General features: G+C 52.1%; 1 protein-coding gene across 9 annotated transcripts in view; it reads right to left on the bottom strand.

Annotated features, from left to right (window-relative positions):
* DLGAP2 (DLG associated protein 2) overlaps nt 1-19,454 on the bottom strand; it is a 786,292-nt gene that overhangs the window by 84,882 nt on the left and 681,956 nt on the right. The window lies entirely within an intron of this gene.

Raw genomic sequence — 19,454 nt, 5'->3', positions numbered from 1 at the left:
ACTTACAGATCCAGCAAGACGAACGGGTGGAAAGCAGATCAACATCATTCAAGCCGGAGGCTTCATTTGTGCAGAAGAGGGGCGGTTATGTAACACCGAGCCGTGGGAGAAATCCTCCCGTTCAAGCAGGGGGAGAGAAGTAGGGGCACACGGAGACCCGCAGGGGCCGTGGGCAGCTGCCCGTGCGGGGAGGGACCAGGGACCAGGACCCCCAGAGGAGGAGCCCCGGGGGGAGCCAGCGGAGCCCAAACGGCTCGGCACCCCGGCTCGTGTGCTGCGAGCGACGGGGGGAGTGAGGCTGTTCTCTTCACGTGGGAAGAAATGCACCCCTGTCAACACGTGTCCTGTCTCCACTTCCCTGCCCCTGCCGCCCGACAGACGCGTCCCTTCCGTGGGCGTCTGGACGGGCTGACCGCACTCCAGCCTCTCCTGTCTGCCGTCCCCACGGCCACGCCGGCCGCCTCCTGCTGGCTCCGCGCTCCTCCCAGCCTCGTGGGTGACTCCTTCCCGAAAGGTCCATCCCGGCTCAGTCTGCCCCTGGCCCGTCTCCGTGCTGCCTCAGCACCGTCCAGCACGCTCCCCCGGGGACCTTCTCCTCCTGCGGCTGCAGGGGCCCCGTGGCTCCCGGCTCCGGGGCGCTCTCCGCACGCCTCAGCCACGGTCTCCTCTTCCATGTCTCCGGACAGTCCCTGGCAGGCGGTGTTCTCGCTGCCTCCCGCCTCTGCTCCTCATGTTCCTGCTGGGCCTGTGCACCACCCACGTGAATCCATCCCGTAGCTCTTTTCGTGATTTCCCGGTGCACATCTCTGGCCACGTCTGCCGGGACAGGCTACGTGATGTTGCAGCAACCGCTCCAAATAAAAACGGCTTATTCTCACTCACTCCCACATGCCCACCGCAAGCCATCTGGGGACTCTGCTCTATGCCATCCTTTCTCTGGGACGCAGGCTCATGGAATTGCCACTACCCAGAAACTGCCGGTCACCTGGCAGAGGGAAAGACGGTCCTGGGTGTGGGGGGCTGTCAGGTTCATCGAGATGTGACTTGCATCACTTCCACTCAGACTCATTGGCCGTAACTCGATCACATGGCCCTTTAGCCGGAAGGGCAAACGGAGCGCGTCCTCCCCCGCCCGGACCCAGAGGGTGGCAGGTGTTCAGTCGGCAGCGCTGGACCTGGTGGGTCCGGGCCAGGATGACCCATCTGCGACCTCTCTCCTCCCTGGTCGGCAGGACCGTGGACGCCGCTCGTCTCGGGCGTTTCATTTTCATTCACTTATTTTTAATTTTTGAAACTACTCTTACTAACTTATGTTTTGAGAGAGAGGGAGCAAGTTGGAGAGAGGCAGAGAGGGAGGGAGAACCCCGGGCAGGCTCCGTGCAGCCCGCGCAGAGCCCGACTCGGCTCCCGAGCCCACGAACCGTGAGATCGTGACCTGAGCCGAAACCAAGAGTCAGACGCTCGCCCGACTGAGCCCCCAGGCGCCCCTCAGCCACTTGAAACTCGATGTGCCCGAAGCAGGACCGAGCATGTGTGCTCGGCTGTCCCTCCCGTCCCACCCACCAGGGGCACCTCCGGTCCTGCCCAGGTGACAGTCCTCGGGGCCTCCTTTGCTGGCTCCTTTGGGGGACTGTGCACTCACCATGTCTTGGCCGGTCCCACCCCCCAAATGTCTGCCGCATCCCACCCGTGGTCTCTATCTCTACCGCTGCGGCTGCCACAGCCCCCTTTCGTGACTGACGCTTCCTCGTACCCATGAAGTCAAAGAGCTCTTTCCAGAATAGAACTCTCCTGGTCTACTTGAGAGTTTTCAGGGGCTCTGTATGACCTTCAGGGAAAAAAAATTAAGAAAATTATCAGTCTAACACACAAGAGTTCTGCAACACAAAGTTATGGGAACCACAGCACTCTACCAAGGGCTCCCCGGTACTAACAGCAATAACCCCACGTGACCGGCCCCAGGTAAGATTTCCTTAGAAGCAACTCAGGCCCTCAGATATCATGTGAAGCACTACTCTGTGTCAGGACTATTAAGACCCCTTCTCTGCCCTCGAGGGTGAAGTCTGCCGAGCGAGGCAAGCGGACGGCCAGGCGGTTCCCCGCGATGCTCCCTGTGGCGGATCACGTCCCGTCCTTTCGGCAACAGCCACCTGCCTCGGGATTCACCGGGTACCCCCGAGATTACGCGGTGCTTCAGCAGAGAAACCGTGTTTCCGTGCTTTCCCCCTCCATCTTCTTTTTTGACTGTTGGTTTTATAGGCTGAATACCTGATTACCTACCGCTCTATAAAGAGGGATATGCTACTTAACTGCTAGATGTGAGTCCGTCCGAAATGAGAGTAACTGTGTAACAGTTACAAGAGTGTAACTGTGCCCTGTAAGGTATGACAGGTGCTGTGGCGGGCGGTTACGGGGGACAGCACAAAGCAGTGAGAGCACAACGCCCTCCCGCTTGGGGAGGGGGTTGTCATTTAATCAGGAAGCGGACGAGAGCACAAATGAAAGTGAGAACCCCGGGGCGCCTGGGGGCTCCGTCAGCTGAGCGTCTGACTCTTGATCTCGGCTCAGGCTGGCGGGTTCAAGCCCCGTGTCGGGCTCTGCACTGACGCTGGGAAGCCTGCTTGGGATTCTCTCTCTCCCCCTCTCTGCCCCTCCCCCATGTGTGCGCACGCACGTGGCCTCTCTCTTTCTTTGAAAACAAATAAATAAACTTTATTAAGAACCCCAACATTAAATGTGCAGGAAGATGGCCTGTGACAGCCCTTACTGTGGGAACTTTCCAGTCCTTAGAAGTCACCCCACGATGGAATGGGGCCCCGGGGGCATCTGGGGTGGAAAAGCCGGCTTTCCACAGCTCCCCTGGCGGACACCCGGACGGGACTCTGAGACCCGGGGGCAGGTCTGTACGAGGCGCAGCAGTGTGAGCAAAATCCTAGAGCAGCGAGGACCTCCTTGAGCGGACAGACGGGGGGAGATGGGAGGACGCAGCGTGTTCCAGGGAAGCAAGTGCATTTCGGGCCGTCACTGACGCACGAAGATTCGAGAAGGCGGTGGGGAGCAGCACGGGAAGATTGTTCAGGGTGTTCGTGATCCGGGCGGAGATTACTGAACGCAGGGCAGCGGGAAGCAGCAGAGAGGTCTGGCCCGGAAGCAGCTGCCGGCGTGCCCCTGACCCTGCAGCCACCGGAGCTGGGCGCCTGCCACACCTGGGCGCGGGCAAGAGCTGGGGCTCAGAAGAAGGGTCCCAAGCAAACACAGGGTTTGCTTTGTGAATATTTGCAGTGTTCACAGTAAAAGCGGGTGTCCGCTGGGAGAAAGCTGGAGAACGGTCCAGGAGGAGATGTGCTGGACTTCCCGGCCTATTCGAACACGGCCTCCCGTCCTCCCACCACCCGGCTAGCTGGTGGGGCTGGGGGGTGGGGGTCACCACGAGAGCCTGTCGCTTTTGACCGTGTCCTTTTCTGGATATGTTTGCCTCATGTTGCAACCTTCTAGTCTGCATCAGAATTATTTATGTAGAGGCAAAAAGCATGAACTCCAGAATCGCAAGTATTCACACAGTCAGATAGATGGTCCCCCCTCTGCTGGGGACTGGGGAGTGTCCCTCCTCTTCCTGAGGAGCCAGGATGCTTCGGGGGCATGATGCGGGGCCAGAGAGGGGTGGCGGCTGGAGCACCGGTCTGCACCCCCCGCTTTGCTACAGTGATCACGTGCAGGTCAAGCGGGCACTCAGGGTGTCTGGCTCTGAGCCATTTTATCCTTACTGTCCCCCCATGGGGCAGGATCTGAGGACGCTGTGGGAGGTGGTGCTGGGCAGGAAGAGGGGAAAGTGGGTCGTGTCTCCCATGCTGGACGAGGAAGGAAGGAGCAGACGGGCTCGGGATCCTCCAAGGAGTGACAGGTGCACCAGCCAGCAGGCCAGCTGTAAGGGAAGTGACAACCAGCAGATGGGGTCCTTCCATCTTGATGGGGCAGGTAAGGGACCTCTCCCCCTTCCTCCTTCCTTCCACCCCACGGCCAGGGGGCCAGTGTTGGAAGAGCCAAGTGGGGGGCAGCATGTGCGGGGAGGCCCCCATGCTCTCTGCCCTGTCCCTGCAGGCTCCTAGCTTGCCCAGGGTGAGGGGAAGAAAAGAGCCCCAAACCGGAGAATAGGTGGAAATTTCAAAAGAAGGAAGACCGTTGGTGTCCAATGCCTGTGTGTTTAGGGACCATGCTCAGGTGGCCTCAGCCTGCCCGCTGCTGGGAATAGGGGGCAGGGTGGGTCCCACGCACAGCGGGGCCAGAAGCTATGAAACATCCCACGATTACAGCCCAGTGTTTTGAGGACCCTTTGACGCCCCCCCCCAAGACTAGAGTCATGTCTCTTTTGCTTGAGGAGTGGTGGAAAGGGACAGGTCCTGGAGCCCCGAGTGGTGTGAGTGGAGGGGGGGGGGCTCAGGGACGTGCAGGGCAGAGCGAGTCACTGAGGCGGGACGGAGAAGGACCAGGGTCCATCAGCAGGACACTCATTACATGGGTGGGATCTCGGCGGAGCCAAGGGGCAGAGGAGAATTTGGGCAGCTGGTCTCTTCAAGAAGGATGATAAAGTCAGTTAAATATCAAACTCACTTCTGTGTGCCATGTGAATTTCTCCTTGTTTTAGGCACAGTTATTGTGTTTGAAACGAGTCACAGCCAAGGCCTGTGTTAGTTGATTTACACGCAAATCGCTGAGGGAGAGAGAGGAGACCCAGCTGAGCGGTTCGGACCTCGGTGCTGGAAGGCACAATCGCAGAGCTCACCCGGAGAGAGAAAAACCGCTCCGTGTTTGGCCAAAGACGCCAGCATGGAAAAGTAACGGGGGACGGAAATAACTTTCAGAAACAGCGTGTGGCAGTCTCCAATCCGGTCAGCGCTATTTTACGCGTATTTCCTCATCTTGACTACGTGAGGGTGGCCTCTGTCACGAGTGCGACCGCGTCCCCCCCACAGATGGACTGAAGTCCATACCCCCCGTCCCGCAGGGCACGCGACCACATTTGAAAATAGGGTCGTCCTGGATGTAGTCAGCGAGGACGGGATCGTGGGGCGGACCCCCCCTCCAGTATGAACGGTGTCCTTTAAGAAGAGGAGAGACCACGCAAGAGGGAGGCGGCGGCTGGAGTGATGTGGCCCCAAGCCAAGGAGCATCTGGGCCACCCACCGGGAGCAGACGCGGGAGACGCAAACCCTAGATGCTCTGGGGGGGGGCCCGGCCCCGCCCACACCTTGAGTTGGGCCTTCCAGCCTTGGGACCCGTGAGAGGATGAAGCTCTCCTGTGTTAAGCCGCTCAGGGTGTGGTGCTGTGTGAAGGCAGTGTCACAACTCGGCAACTCACTCTGGCTTCTGACCGTTTGGAGGATGAGAAGTCTGAGGTCAAGTCCAAGTCCGAACGTGCAGGCCTGGCGTCTGGTGAGGGACCGGCTCATACGTGACCGTCTTGCCGTGCCCCCACGTGGAAGGGGCGAGGGGCCTCGGCAGCGTTCCTTGAGAAGGACGCTAATCCATTCCAGAGGGCTCGATCCTCGTGACCTCGTCACCTCCTCGAGGCCCCACCTCCTGACACCATCACCTTGGGGTTAGGATCCAACCTGTGGACTTGGGGCCCGCAGACACGCAGTCCGTTGCAGACAGCCCCTCGAGAAATAAAACAGAGGGTGCGCCCCACATGTAAACAGCGAGGCTGGAATCAGCGGGGATCTTCGAGAGCCTCGGTTTAGAAATGCTTGAGGTGCAGCTCGCTGGTGTCCCTCCATCAGAGACAGAGGGGCCCCGGCGACACCGACAGACCCCAACCACTCCCAACGGCCAGCGCGTCACAGGCATCCTTGTCCCACAAGCCTCTTAAAACTGCAGACACGCAACGTGTGGGAATACCGCTGGGAATAATCTCATTTCTGTGGCTTCAACACACGCACAGTTCCGTTTCCACTCATAGCTGAATGTCTAATAAAGCCGTTGAGCATAGATTTATTACTATGGTAACTTTACAACACAAGAATAATTTGCTTTTAAATGCAGTATTATTATGGGAACAACAACACTGAGAGATTATGAGGGCCTTAAACACAATGAAATAGTTTTCAGGATCTTTTCTTACGTCAACACTAACATATACTTTTGCAAATCATTTAAAAAGTATTTAAATGAAAATAAAATTCAGCCACAAAACCACCACCCAGGGGTGATCATTACTAACATTTTGGTGGCTTTCTGTATTCGATTTCTATTGCTTGCCTGGTTACTTGGCTAGGCTGTGGTGCCCGGGTATTTGGTGAAATAGTAGTCGGGGCACCTGGGTGGCTCAGGTCATGATCTCATGGTCTGTGAGTTCGAGCCCTGCGTCGGGCTCTGTGCCGACAGCTCACAGCCTGGAGCCTGTTTCAGATTCTGCGTCTCCCTCTCTCTCTGTGACCCTCCCCTGTTCACGCTCTGTCTCTCTCTTCTTCAAAAAAATAAATAAACGTTAAAAAAAATAATAATAAATAGAAAGAAATACTAGTCTACGTGGTGAAGTGAAGGCATTTTTTAGATGTGATTAACATTTAAGTCAGTAGACTTTGAGTAAAGCGGATTGCTCTCCATAATGGGGGTGGGCCTCAGCCAATCAGCTGTAGGTCTTAGGAGAAAAGACTGACCTCCTCAAGGAAGAGAGATTCTGCCTCCGCACTGTCTTCTCAGTTGGGCTGAAGTACCAGCTCTTCCCTCGACCTCCAGCCTGCCAGTTTGCTCTGCAGAATTCAGACTTGCTCACCTCCAGATTCACGTGAGCTAATTCCATAAAATCGGTCTCTCTCACTACACATGCACACGCACACGCCCTGTTGGTTCTGTTTCTCTGGACGATCCTGGCTAATAACTGCATAACACATTCTCACAAACTTAGTGGCTTCAGGCAACCCTCACGTGTTAGCTCACGTTACAATTGTAGGTCGAGTCTGGCACACGCGACGGGTTCTCCGCTCACGGTATCAGAGTCTGGCATCAAGGAGCCAGACACCCTGAGCTCTCATCCGGACGCTCTGGAAAGAACCCAGGTCCACGCTTACTCAGGTTGTTGGCAGAAGGCTGCTCCTTGTGGTTGCGGGAAGGGGGTCCGCTCTCTTTTCTGGCTGTTGGCCAAAGACTGTCCTCCCTGAGAGGCCGCCTCGGGTTCTTTCCGGGCGGACCCCTCTGAGCCACGAATGGCCCGTCCAATCTTTCTCGTGTATCAGATCTCTGGCTTCCCTTCCTGCCACCAGCCAGAGAAAACTGCTATGAGGTCCAGCCTCGGGGATCAGGTCCGTTTGCCAGATAAAGTCACGTGGCCGAGGGAGGGCTACGTCATGGTACGCACTGGCCACCCACACTCACAGGGAAAGGACGATACACAGAAGAGGGTCAGCTTGGACTTTTGCACACCACATAATCTTCGCAGAGTTTGCTATGACTTTTCCAATGTTGGAGTCTCAGAAATTTTATAAACATAATACCATAACCATTTTGTTACACAATGACAAATTCTTTGTAAACATTTATAATTGGTGACAAATAAGTATCATTTTGCACGTTAATGGATATTTCCTGTTTCTAATTAATTCTTCACTACAAATAATAGCAAACAATTGGAATTTCTTCTAGGATTTCCTTTTGTTGTGATTAACCCTTTTATTGAAATTTGACTATTTCTTTAGGGTTCCATTAAGTGGAATTGATATAAATGTTTTTGATATACATTGCCAAATTTCTCAGCTTCAAACATTTTTATTCTAATGTAAAGTTATTTCAAAAGCAATTTAGTTCCTCAAAATCTCACTTTCTTAGCTCTGTGAAAATTATGTCTGTAATTATTAATTATTTAGTTTCAGGTGCCTCATTAATGTCCTGGTGATACATCTGTTTATTCATTTACTCGATAATTATCATATTTATATACTCAGTCTTCAGCACATACCAATTTATTATATGAATAAATGAACGAATTCATATGTTATGTATCATGCACCAAAGAAGGCAATGAATTCCAAAGAAGAAATTCTCTTTACCACATTGGGGCAGTTATACAGAGTGAGACTTCCTGCGGCTTCAAGTTTAGTATTGGGTTTCATGTTGTTTAATGTTGCCCCCACACCTTACAGACTTGCCTCTGCTCTTTTCTCCTTATTCAGCATGTTCTCTGGAAACAGCCCTTCAGCAGCTGATCGATTCTGAGTTATTAACAGAAATGCTCTCTGACTTGTCACAGGAGCACGACGGATGCTTCTGCGCTGCTAGACATTTTGAAGTCTACAAAAGTGAAGAGAGTTACTCGCGTTCAGAGAACAATGCTTTCAACACCCTTCGCTGATCGAAGGGGAACAATTCTCTGTCCATTATGCTGTCAGAGCTCTGTCACAAGCCGAGAGATGAACTGAGAGAATGTTTGAGTTCCTGAGCAGGAAGGCACACACGAAAGCTAGACGAACAGCAGAAAAGTGCACGAAAATAGCTCATGAGTAGACCGGAGAGTGCATAAGTGCATTTTGCAGCTTTGAGAGTTAGTGGGAATGACTTGACTTTTTGGAAAGTTGAGAGCTCATATAATCAGAAATGGGAAAAATGGCGGAAAAAGGAAAGACGATAACATTTTATCTCTATCTCTAAATCTAGTTTCCTGCCAAAAGGGCTAAGAAGGAAAAGTGACTAAAATTAAAGAACATCCTAAATTATAAAAGTTTGAAAAAGTAATTAAAAGGAAGAAAAAGACTTAATAGTGGCTCTCTTTATCTAGTAAGTGTATCTTTCTTTCAGTTAATTCACTCGGTCCTGATCAAAGTGGGGATCAGAACAAAGCTGCAGAGTATCTATAAAGTAGTGAAAATGAAAGAGTCACATATCAAGGTATACGAGATGCAGCAAAAGACACACTGTTAGGAATATTCGTAGTCTTATTAAACACTTATTACTAAATAGGCATTCAGCTGAAAAATGAGAGAAATAATGAAATGGATCTAAGGAGACAAAAAGGAAAAAAATCAACAAAAGCATAAATTAATGAATCAGAAAACAGGAAAGCTACAGAAAATTGATAAACCAAAGCAAGAGCTGATTGGACAACCCGGCCCTTACAACATTCTCCAGCTGCATCCCAGATGCCCACCTTCTGTTCTCAAGATGACCCCTAATATTGACAATGCAGCCTAAATTGTTTTCCCAATAAGCCAATCCATAAGAATATTCTAAGACCCTTATTTCCTGACGTTTCTAGAGATGCATGGATTGGCAATGGACCTCCACAAAGGCGCCAGTATTTGACATAAGGCGACGGTCTAAATTGGGAGATTCTCAAGGTATTCTTCGGAAGTCTGATCTTTTAATGTGCTGTTGAATTCTCTTTGTTAGCATTTTGTTGAGGATTTTACATTAATATTCATCAGCGATTTCGGCCTGTAGTTTTTTTGTTTTGTTTTTAGTTTCTTTGTCTGGCTTTGGTATCAGGGTAGTGTTGCCCACAGAGAATGAGCTTATAAGTATCTCTCAGTATTCTGGTTTTTGGATTGGTATTTCAGGTGTTTCTGAGATAGTGTTCTGATGTGGTTTTAGAGAAACGCAATAGGGCAGTGTCAGCACAATGACTACCCCTCAGGACTGTGCAGACGTAGATATTTAAACTATTCATAGACTAAGGGCACCAGTAAATGTAAAAGCTAATTTGGAGTTACTGCCATTCTAGTCAGATTCTCCGTAGCCATACTGTGAGGATGCAGGTTCAGAGGCACACAGGTCCCAGGGGATCCCCCCGTGGTGCCATCCCGGCAGCAAGCAGGTGACACCCTCACTCACAGTTACCTTTTCTCTGCACACTACATGCAGGAATGAAAACCCAGAGGCAGTTCCATATATATATATATACACACACATATACACATTATACATTATACGTATACATTATATGTGCATATATACATTTATGTGCACACAAGAATGTCCGGACAGGGTGTGATTGTCAGAAATGGCTACTCCCCAAGGCACGGGAATGTGAGAGAGAGAATGCCGTTCTACTTCATATAATTCTGTCTTGGGGTAGCTTGTTACAAGGAGTACAAATAATTTTGCAATTCAAAAAATCAATTTAGTAACTTAATTAATGGATTGATGGTGTACTCTGAGGCTGGCCCCCGGACCACACAGACACCACTCTCGTCTGGGTCGTGAAGCTTCAGTGTCCCCGGCTTCTCGAGACACAGGCCACTATGAGTGTTTCTCACTGCAGAGGACCACCCAGACCTGCCTTCCTTGTCCGCATCTGCAGTGGCATAAGCAAAATTTGGTTAAGCAGAATTCTGTGTTTTGTAGATTATGGATTTAAATGTGTGGTTCCCCATAAAAGGGCTGGACAAGCCCTGTGCTGCAGCCCACTGGGCTGATGGTCCTCACGGGTTTTCATGAGCAAAAGGAGGCGGGGTCGTAGGAACAGTACTAGTTGGTGTAGGCTGCAAACCAGCTCTCGGAGTCAAACACTAGAAATACAGGAGGAGTAGACGGAATAAACAAAACATGAAATTTTAAGGAGGAACTTTTCACTTGCCTTTCCTTTTACCTAGTTCTTGATTTGACTTTAAAAACATCAAAACAACAGGAAGAGAATCAGAATGAGACCAGAGTCAGTGTGTGTGCTGAAAACCCAAGAGATGAAATCAGGTAAAGCTGGGAACGTACTAGACAAACATAAAATAGGTGAGGATGTGTGAGGCCGGGTCCTTGTTCTGCACGTGAAATGGAGAACTAGAAACGAGCAGCGAAGCTGAGCGCGCCCACCTTCCCCCCCCCCCCCCCCCGGACAGTGGGGTCACTCCCCTCCTGGGTGGGGACCTGGGGGGCACGGCGCCCCCTGGCGAGAGAGGCTGTAGGCTGCCTGGGAGCCAGGAGGCGGGACTCAGGAGAGCAGTGCCCCACAGACGCAGAGCTCCCGGGTTCCTCCAGCTGAAGGGAAGGAACGGAGCCACCAGCCCATAGGTGGCAGTGGAAACCGCGACAGAGGGTGCTTTCTCCGTGGGAGCACATGGTGTCCTGTTAACGGAAGAGGCACAGCTTTAAGGTGTGCGACATTCTCCAGGAGGCTGGCATCTGGTCCCTTCCTGGACTACTGGAAGAGTGTAAGGATCTGGGTGGGCGTGAATCAGCTTTACACACATCTTGCCAACTGAGGATCTTCATTTTTAGAATCTGGACAAACGATTCCTTTGACGGTGCCCTGAGAGCCGCTCTGTAATTAAGCTGATGAGCGAGGATTCCTCACAAGCGGCTCCTGAGGCGTTGGCTTAGCTCACTCACTCTGTGCACGGAGCAACGGCAAGGAGACCTGACGCTTCTCTTGCCCTCACGAGCACACGAGTGGCGGGGGCAGCAAGCGAGCGTGTGGCAGCGGTAAGCACGGGGCACCAAGGGAGCACCCTGCAGGGGCGCCTAACCCGGGGAGACTCCCCAGAGGAGGTGATCCTGAGCTGGGCACTGAAGCATGAGCAAGAGCCCAGGACTGCTGGGGCCCGTGGTGCATTCGGGGACTCTGAGTGGTTCCGGAGGGCCGGAACGTAGACCCAGGAGTTCGGGCCCAGTGGGAAGTGAGGCCTCACAGGCTGTCCCGGGGCTGGACCACGAAGCATCTGCCATGGGACTCGGCTACGTTAACCGGGTGCACGCAGCATCCGAGCTAGAAAGCGGAGGGGGAGGACGGCGCGGGGAATGGGAAGACGGGCTTCCGGGCTGCTGTTTGAGACGTGCCAGGAGCTGAGCGGTCTGAAGGAGACTTTGAGCCCAAATCCAAAACGGGGTCCCAGGATCAGGAAACAGAAAACGCCAAGACTCACGGTGCTGGTGGGAATGAGGGGAGCGGTTTGAGAGACCCCCGGTCACTCTCTCTAGATGGGTTCTGAATATTCCGAACACCCCGTGACTTCTTTTTTTTTCTTTTTAATTTTTTTAACGTTTTATTTATTTTTGAGACAGAGAGAGACAGAGCATGAACGGGGGAGGGTCAGAGAGAGGGAGACACAGAATCGGAAACAGGCTCCAGGCTCTGAGCTGTCAGCACAGAGCCCGACGCGGGGCTCGAACCCACGGACCACGAGATCATGACCTGAGCCGAAGTCGGACGCTTAACCGACTGAGCCACCCGGGCGCCCCTCGTGACTTCTTTCAAAGGTTTCTCGGGTGGGCTCCGCTGTGTCTCAGAAGGGGGCCCGACCCCTCCCCAGTAGCCCAGTGATATCACCGTTTGTCACGGGCCAGTGGATTCTGGGAGACTCACAGAGCAATTAGCCAGCTGACCCACATGACCAGGTTACTGTATGTTTGGGAAAAGGTAGCTTTTCCCAGGCTGATGAGCCGGAAAGGACACCCGAGCCCATCTTCGGAGGCAGGCCACCGGGCGGGCAGGTTCTCTTCCGCCCCTCCCCCAGGTCTCCTCACCCCACCATCAGCCAAGGGGGCGTGAGCAGGGGTCATCTCACACCTCAAGTCGCCCGGACACAAACCCCTCAGAAAAAGGCAGTGAGGCTGCCGTCCATTCGTCCTCTTCCTGTCCCAGAAGAAAGTCCGTTTGTCACCCCAGAGGAACTGCTTGCACAGACTCCGTGTTGGTTCTCCCACTTTTGGTTCAGCCGCCGGGTCTGCGGGTGCCTCCGTTTTGTGTGCAGCTCTGTGCGTTTTGGCAGATCGTGGAGTCACGGCGGGGACACGGAGCTCTTCCTTTCTCTGAGGGTTGCAAGTGTCTGCCATTGTCATAAGACTTCATGCGCCCGGCTCAATGACCTCCCTTCAATATTTCTCGTGCTACTTGTCTGTTGGCAACGGTTTTCCAGCTTTGGTTCTTATAACATAGCCCTTATTTCACTTCCACTCATGAAAGCCATTTTTCTTTTCTTTTTCTTCTTATTTTGAGAGAGAGAGAGAGAGCATGAGTAGGGAGGGGCAGAGAGAGAGAGAGAGAGAGAGAGGGAGAGAGAGAATCCCAAGCAGGCTCTGCGCCATCAGGACAGAGCCCAATGTGAGGCTTGAACTCCCGAAACCGTGAGATCGTGACCTGAGCCGAAGTCAAGAGTCAGACACTTGGCTGACTGAACCAGCTGGGTGCCCCATGAGAGACATTTCTCAGTCTAGAATTCTGGCTGACGGTTTTTTTGTTTGTTTGTTTTGTTTTGTTTTTTTCCCCGTGCTTTAAAGATGTCACTTCCTTGTTTCCCGGCTCCAGTAACTTGTGGTGAAAAGTCTGCCCCAAGTTTTTTTCCTCTGTATGTAGCGGCTTTTATTTTTCTGCAGCTTTCCTCAAGCTTTTCTCTGTCTCCTTGGTTTCTGCTAGTTTGAGTACGATGTCTGCATACACGTGTGGAGTTTGGTTTCTTGTATTTCTCTTTCTCGAGATTTTCTGAGGTTCTCCAATCTGGGATTTGTGTCACTATTTGTGGGCACTCTTGGGACGTGCTCGCCTTCCTCGGTTGCTCCCAGGGTTCCGATCCTGCGTGTGCGAGAGTGTCAGGTATTTTCCCCACAGGCTCCGGAATGTTCTTTTCTGCTTTTTCGCCCACTCTTTTCCCCTCTGAGCTTCTGTTCGGTAAATTCTGGGGACCTATCTTCAAACTCCCGGATTGGTTACTCAGTTACGTTATGTCCACTGATGAGTTCGTCGGCAAGACGCCTTCTTTCTGACACGATGTTTATTTGCAGTATTTGTCTGCCTCTTCCTAGCACTTTTCATCCCTCACCCTCTTCCCCTGGGTCTTTTGTTATGTTAACCAAGCATTTTGAGGTTCTGATAGCTTCACTGTCTCTAAATTCTCTGGGTGGCTCTGCGTCTTGAGGGTGGGTGTTGTTGTACTTTGTCTAAATTCTGGGGGATGCCGGCCACCATATGCACAATGGCAGAAACAGAGGTGAGTAGGGTTCGCGTTTGGGAGCGGACATACCTCGTATTCTGCCAGGTGAGATCCGGCCACCACTGCCTTTGTCTCGGGGTGAGGGCTGGATGTCCCCGCCGCCACGTGCCTGGGCCACTGACAGGGCTTCTATCCAGCTGTCCTCCCTCCCACTGTTTGCTATCCTGTGATGATGGCAGGGGGACGTTCACCGTGTGGAACAGGGGGCCACTAGAAGCCCTGCGTGTCTAATGCAGGGAGGGGGAGTGCTTTCCGGGGCCCCCGCCACCCCTGCAGCAGCTGCACCCTGCCCCGGTCTTGTCTGGGGAGCCTTTCCTGGCCCTCCTGGTGGAAGGACGGCTATTCTGCTCTTGGATGAGGATGTGAGCCAGGACTGTGGGCGGAGGGTTTTTCCGCTATCTTTCCCCTGCGTGTTTGCCCACACCCCCTCTGGCAGCTTACGGCCTTGTGCCACAGGAAGCTGCGGTCCAGCCAGGGACCCCAGGGTTCTACGTGTTCCCCGAAGGTGGGGAACCGCACAGCTGCTCCAGCGGGTGGGGTGAGGGGCTCTCCCATTTCCAGCCCTGTTCCCAACGGCGGAGGGCTGTTGAGAAGAGCGGGGGGCTGTGCACTCCCCGTGGCCCGGGGGTTCCCGTGGATCCACACGAGCAGCTGTGAGCAGCTGCTGACGCTCAGGCCGACACGGCCTCACGAGACACAGCTTGCCAACCCAGTCCCTGCCGGAGGGGCCTGAACCTCCCCAGCTCTGTGGATGGTGGTCTTGCAGGGGTCCCGGCTTTCCTCTAGATGTCAGGGTGGCACGGATGGACTTTCCCTCGTGCCTACGTCCGAGGCGGGACTGGGACTCCGTTCACCTGCGACCCCCCCACGCCGCTTTTCCCATTGAAGGATTAAATGGACATCCTTCTATGCGAATCTGTAGAGACACCTCGCTATGCTGACTGGCTGGCTACCTAGTATCCTGCCATACGGATGAGACAGTTCAGTTCACCTTCTCCTTTTATTTAAGATGCGTCTCATACACTGTTGAGCAGAGCGCACACTTGCATGAGTGATGGCATTAACGCCAAGCAGGGAAGATGGGCACCAGGCTGTTCTCCTGCCCCCACGGCGTCTACTTCCTTCCCTCCGTCCTTAGACATAAACTGTCTTCATTAGTTTCTTATGTATTCTTTCATTGTTTCCTTATGTAATATAAACCTATAGGAATTTCATTCTTCTCCATATTTATTATACAGGAAGTGCGTGTTTTATAACGTGCTACACTTTGCTTTCTAAAATTTATACAACCTGTATCTTGCCACATCAGTACGTGCAAGTCTGACTCATGTTTACGGCTGCATAATGTTCTAGTATATTCTATAAACGGCATTCTAGTGTTGGTATATCTATTACTCAGTCAGTCCGATAGCAGTGGACTGTGGGTTAAACTTTTATGCCCTAACAGCGTTATAAGGAATAGTTTTGCACACATCACTCCTTACAGGAGCGGGTGAGTCAGGGGACAAGTTCTCCAAACTGGGGCCCAATCCCTACTGATGGGTGTTTAGGTGGTTTATAGTTTCTTACGAAGACCTACGATGAAATAGTGAACATCACTGTATTTTTGTACATCTTTGTGTGCTTTTCAGGAATTTCTTTAGAATGTGTCTTTAGATTTCTAGTTTCAAATGGTATGCTAAAATACGCTCTGGAAAGTTTTAGTGATTTCTAAGGTATGTGAATAATCTTTTCCTGGCTTTACCCATATTTACATCATGGTGTTTATTTTTTCTCATTAATTTGTAAGGCATCTCTATGTATTAAGAACACAAGTGTGACACTTAAATGGCAAAACATTTCCCCAGGTTTTAATTATTGTTTCACCTTCACGATGATACTTTTAATTTGTTGGTAGGTTTGTTCACTTTGACTATGAGTCAGTTGTTAATACTATGAATTCAAATCTGTCATTTTCTTGTGGTTTCTCACTGTGGAATAATGTTTGGATACGTCTTCTCCATCTGAAAGTCATAAAACATTCACACACACACATACACGCATACGTGTGTAAGTGTGCACACACACGATACACACCCACATACACGCATAAGATTCTTATGCTTATACCTCATATCCACCTGGGCTTATCTTTATGTATAAAGTAGTTCTTGAAATAAGTCCTTTCTCCATAAATTTAAAATGCTACCCTCCTGAGAGAGGACTCAGAGATGTTCAAAATTATAAGAGCTTTGACTTCTCAATTCAACTAACCAGAAAAGAAAAAAGAAACAACTTAAATACAACTTAAGAACTATCAATGTTGCTTCACAGTCTGGGTGTAGAATAGACCAGAATAGGGACGCTCTATTTGTGGTAAGGGACCGCATATCAGATTAAGTGGACGCAAACGATCCTCGCGGGACCGGGGGCGTCCCCAGGGCTCAGGGCAGGTCCCCAGGAACCACAGGCAGTGGGCACAGGGGTGAGGTGAGGGACAGGTTAATGTTCTCCAGGACGCGGGTCCGCTAATCTGGGGGTCCCCGGCCACCGCTGCTCTTAGGATTCCACACGTTCCTTTGTCCGCTTTCCCGTGACACCCGCTGGTCTCTGGGCGCGTGATCCTGCCATCCACAGGCAAACACTCTCACTCTGGGTGTGGGGTTAAAGCTACTACCTTCATTTTAAACCTGTGGGGGGCACTTCTGTGACATTCGTCACCTCACTTCTCTGAGTCGGGGGTTCTGAGTAGATAGTTGAGCTTTTGTGATGCCACTTAAAATGGCAAGAAATGAAATCACGCCAAAATCTATAAAATTCTAAACAAATGCAACATGGGCGAAGATGCTGCTAGGCAGTGACAGCAATCACTTAATGGATGTGCGTCCCAGTAACAGAACTTCTACAGAAGACGGACTCACGGGGCCTCCACGGACGTGGCAAATCCACAGAGGGCTCCTATCGGGCACGGCACCCTGGGGTCACCTCGCCACACCGCCCTCCTTGTCTTGTTTGCTCCAGGGCCGTGCCAGATGAGGGGAGAGAATCATCCGCACGCTTATGCACGGAACTCAGCTCGGTGCCCCGGCGCTTACTGGAAGCCTGGATGGGGGGACGGAGTGTGGGCAAGTGCACCCCAACCGCCAGGTTATCTCTGTGGCAGTGCGGGTGGCGCCGTGGGGGCCGAGGGCGGAGGTCGGGCTAAGTCCGGAAGAGGGTCAGCGGCTAGGCACCACTGATGACTCATTCCCCCAACTTCTACCGGGGCGGACGTGGCTCAGGCGCTCAGGAACCGGCCGTGCGTGAACGCCCAGCCTGACTTCCACCTGTGGACGGTCCACACCTGGATTGTGATGTCAGGCGGCCTCGGCCCCTTCATGGCTCTTGGGTTTTGGAGGGAATTTTGACTGTTTTGGGTCACGGTGCGGGTTTTACAAATGTAAACTCCTCACGCTGTCTGGTGGGCACCCAGTACCAGACCCCGGGCGGTCTCCACCCGCGGGAGAATGAGGTGGTCTCAGGTCCCGAGGACAAATCCACGGTGGACACGCAGAAGGTCGGGGGAGGGCTAGTCCCCGGGGGCCGGCACGGCAAAGGGGAGGAAAGTCATTAACACGAAAATAAAGTTCATAATTCTGAACACGACCTGATCCCCGCCCACCATTAAAACACAGCCTGCCTTTCTTTTTCTTTCCTGTGGTTTGCTTTAAACGTATGCAATCATGGTATGAATCACAAACTTTCCAAATGCCAGCCCACGCCAGTGGCCACGTGCCCAGTGGTTCAGAGCCCCCAGACCGTGCGTGACTGCCCCCAGCTTGAGCCCCCAGAACTGCTCAGCACAGCGGTTGCCTGTGTGAGTCCTGATGCTTCACGATCATCAAACGTGACCCGAAGCAGCCCAGGGAAACAGCTGGTCGGCTCCCTGCCCTGCTGCGGAGGCCGGCCAGGTTTGCGCCTGGCTCCACGGCGTCTTAAGTCCTGAGGACAGCTTTCCAGTAATGGCGCTGCCTGACTGTGTCTTTGCTTATGCACGCCTCCCTTCCCCGGCGTCCCTCCAGCACATCGGTGCTCGCCCCAAGCTTGTCCCCGACACACCCGACAGTCTTCTCTGTGTGAGGCAGAGCGGAGATCCGCGTGGAGTGAGACAGGCACTCCACTTCCCGTCCGGCATTCCCAACATGGTCACTGACTTCAACCGAACCAGGTCGCAAAGATGTGGTTTGCGCTGGTGAAGTGTGAGATGTGGCTGCAGCTTACGGTTTGATTGTGCACCCTGCACGCTGACGTTAGTGATGAGCTGCGGGGGCTGGGAGGTGACCAGCTGTTTTGCTGGTCACCACGTGCACCAGGCACGGGCAGGGACGACACAGAGATCACACCTCAGTCTGGGGCTTCGTCCCCATGCTCACGGGTTGTGGTGAACGACTCTGCAACACCAGCAAGACACAAAGAAGTGGGTCCCCGGGTGCCGAACCTTCACGTGGGAAACCTACAGCTCGCAGGAGGAGGAGCCAGACAGCTGAGCCTTGAGTAGCACGGGTCTGAACTGCGTGGGTCCCCTTCTGCGTGGATTTTTTCCAATAGATACAGTGCAGCACAGTAAATGTATTTTCTCTTGCTTAGGGTTTTCTTTTTTAAATTCGTTAATTTTTTTAACATTTACTTATTTTTGAGAAAGAGACAGAATGCAAGCGGGCGTGAGGCAGAGAGAGAGGGAGACACAGAATCCGAAGCAGGCTCCAGGCTCCGAGCTGTCAGCACAGAGCCCGACGTGGGGCTCGAACCCACCAACCGTGAGATCATGACCTGAGCTGAAGTCGGACGCTCAACCTACTGAGCCACCCAGGTGCCCCGCTTAGGATTTTCTTAATAACATTTTCCTCTAGCTTATTTTATCATAGGAACACGGTATATTGTACATACATCATATAAATTATGTGTTAATTGACTACTTATGTTATTGGTAAAGCTTCCAGCCAACAGTAGGCTATTAGTAGTTAAGCTTTTGGGGGAGTCAAAAGTCGTACGCAGACTTTCGACTGCCAAGGGGTCAGCGAATCCAAAAGCCCATGTTGCCCAAGGGTCAAATGTGCATCCAAACTTAGCTGCTGGGACTGGACAGACAGAGCAAGGCGAGTGGTAAGGGCCATGTTTTGCACAGTTCATATGAATACCTCTTTCCCGCATAGTTTCCCCTGCTTATATTTTGAAAATCAGTTAAATTTATCAGCCATCTATGTTTGGACAGTATCATAAAGCATATGCTATTGTACTTGTGAAAGTCATACAGGTTCTGTCCCCTCCCCCGCAAACAGAAAGGTTGCCTACAAACGCACTTACAAAGTTTCAGCCGACAGCACAGCCCCTATCGTGATTTTCACACACAGACCACACGTGTGCACACAAATACGCTCCTGGAAAACCAACCCGCCATCACCTGAGAACACAGGATGGATCACACTGGCTATGACAGTGGCTTTAGGATTAACTGACGTAGAAATCACCCAAGTAAATGACCAAACGTATGGCTTTTAAAAGAACTAAACAAAACATTTTTTGAAGGTC

The sequence above is a fragment of the Leopardus geoffroyi genome, chromosome B1, assembly GCF_018350155.1.
Source record: "Leopardus geoffroyi isolate Oge1 chromosome B1, O.geoffroyi_Oge1_pat1.0, whole genome shotgun sequence".
NCBI lineage: Eukaryota > Metazoa > Chordata > Mammalia > Carnivora > Felidae > Leopardus > Leopardus geoffroyi.
The sequence above is the reverse complement of the archived record's forward strand: the minus strand, read 5'-3'. Positions and strand labels throughout refer to the sequence as shown.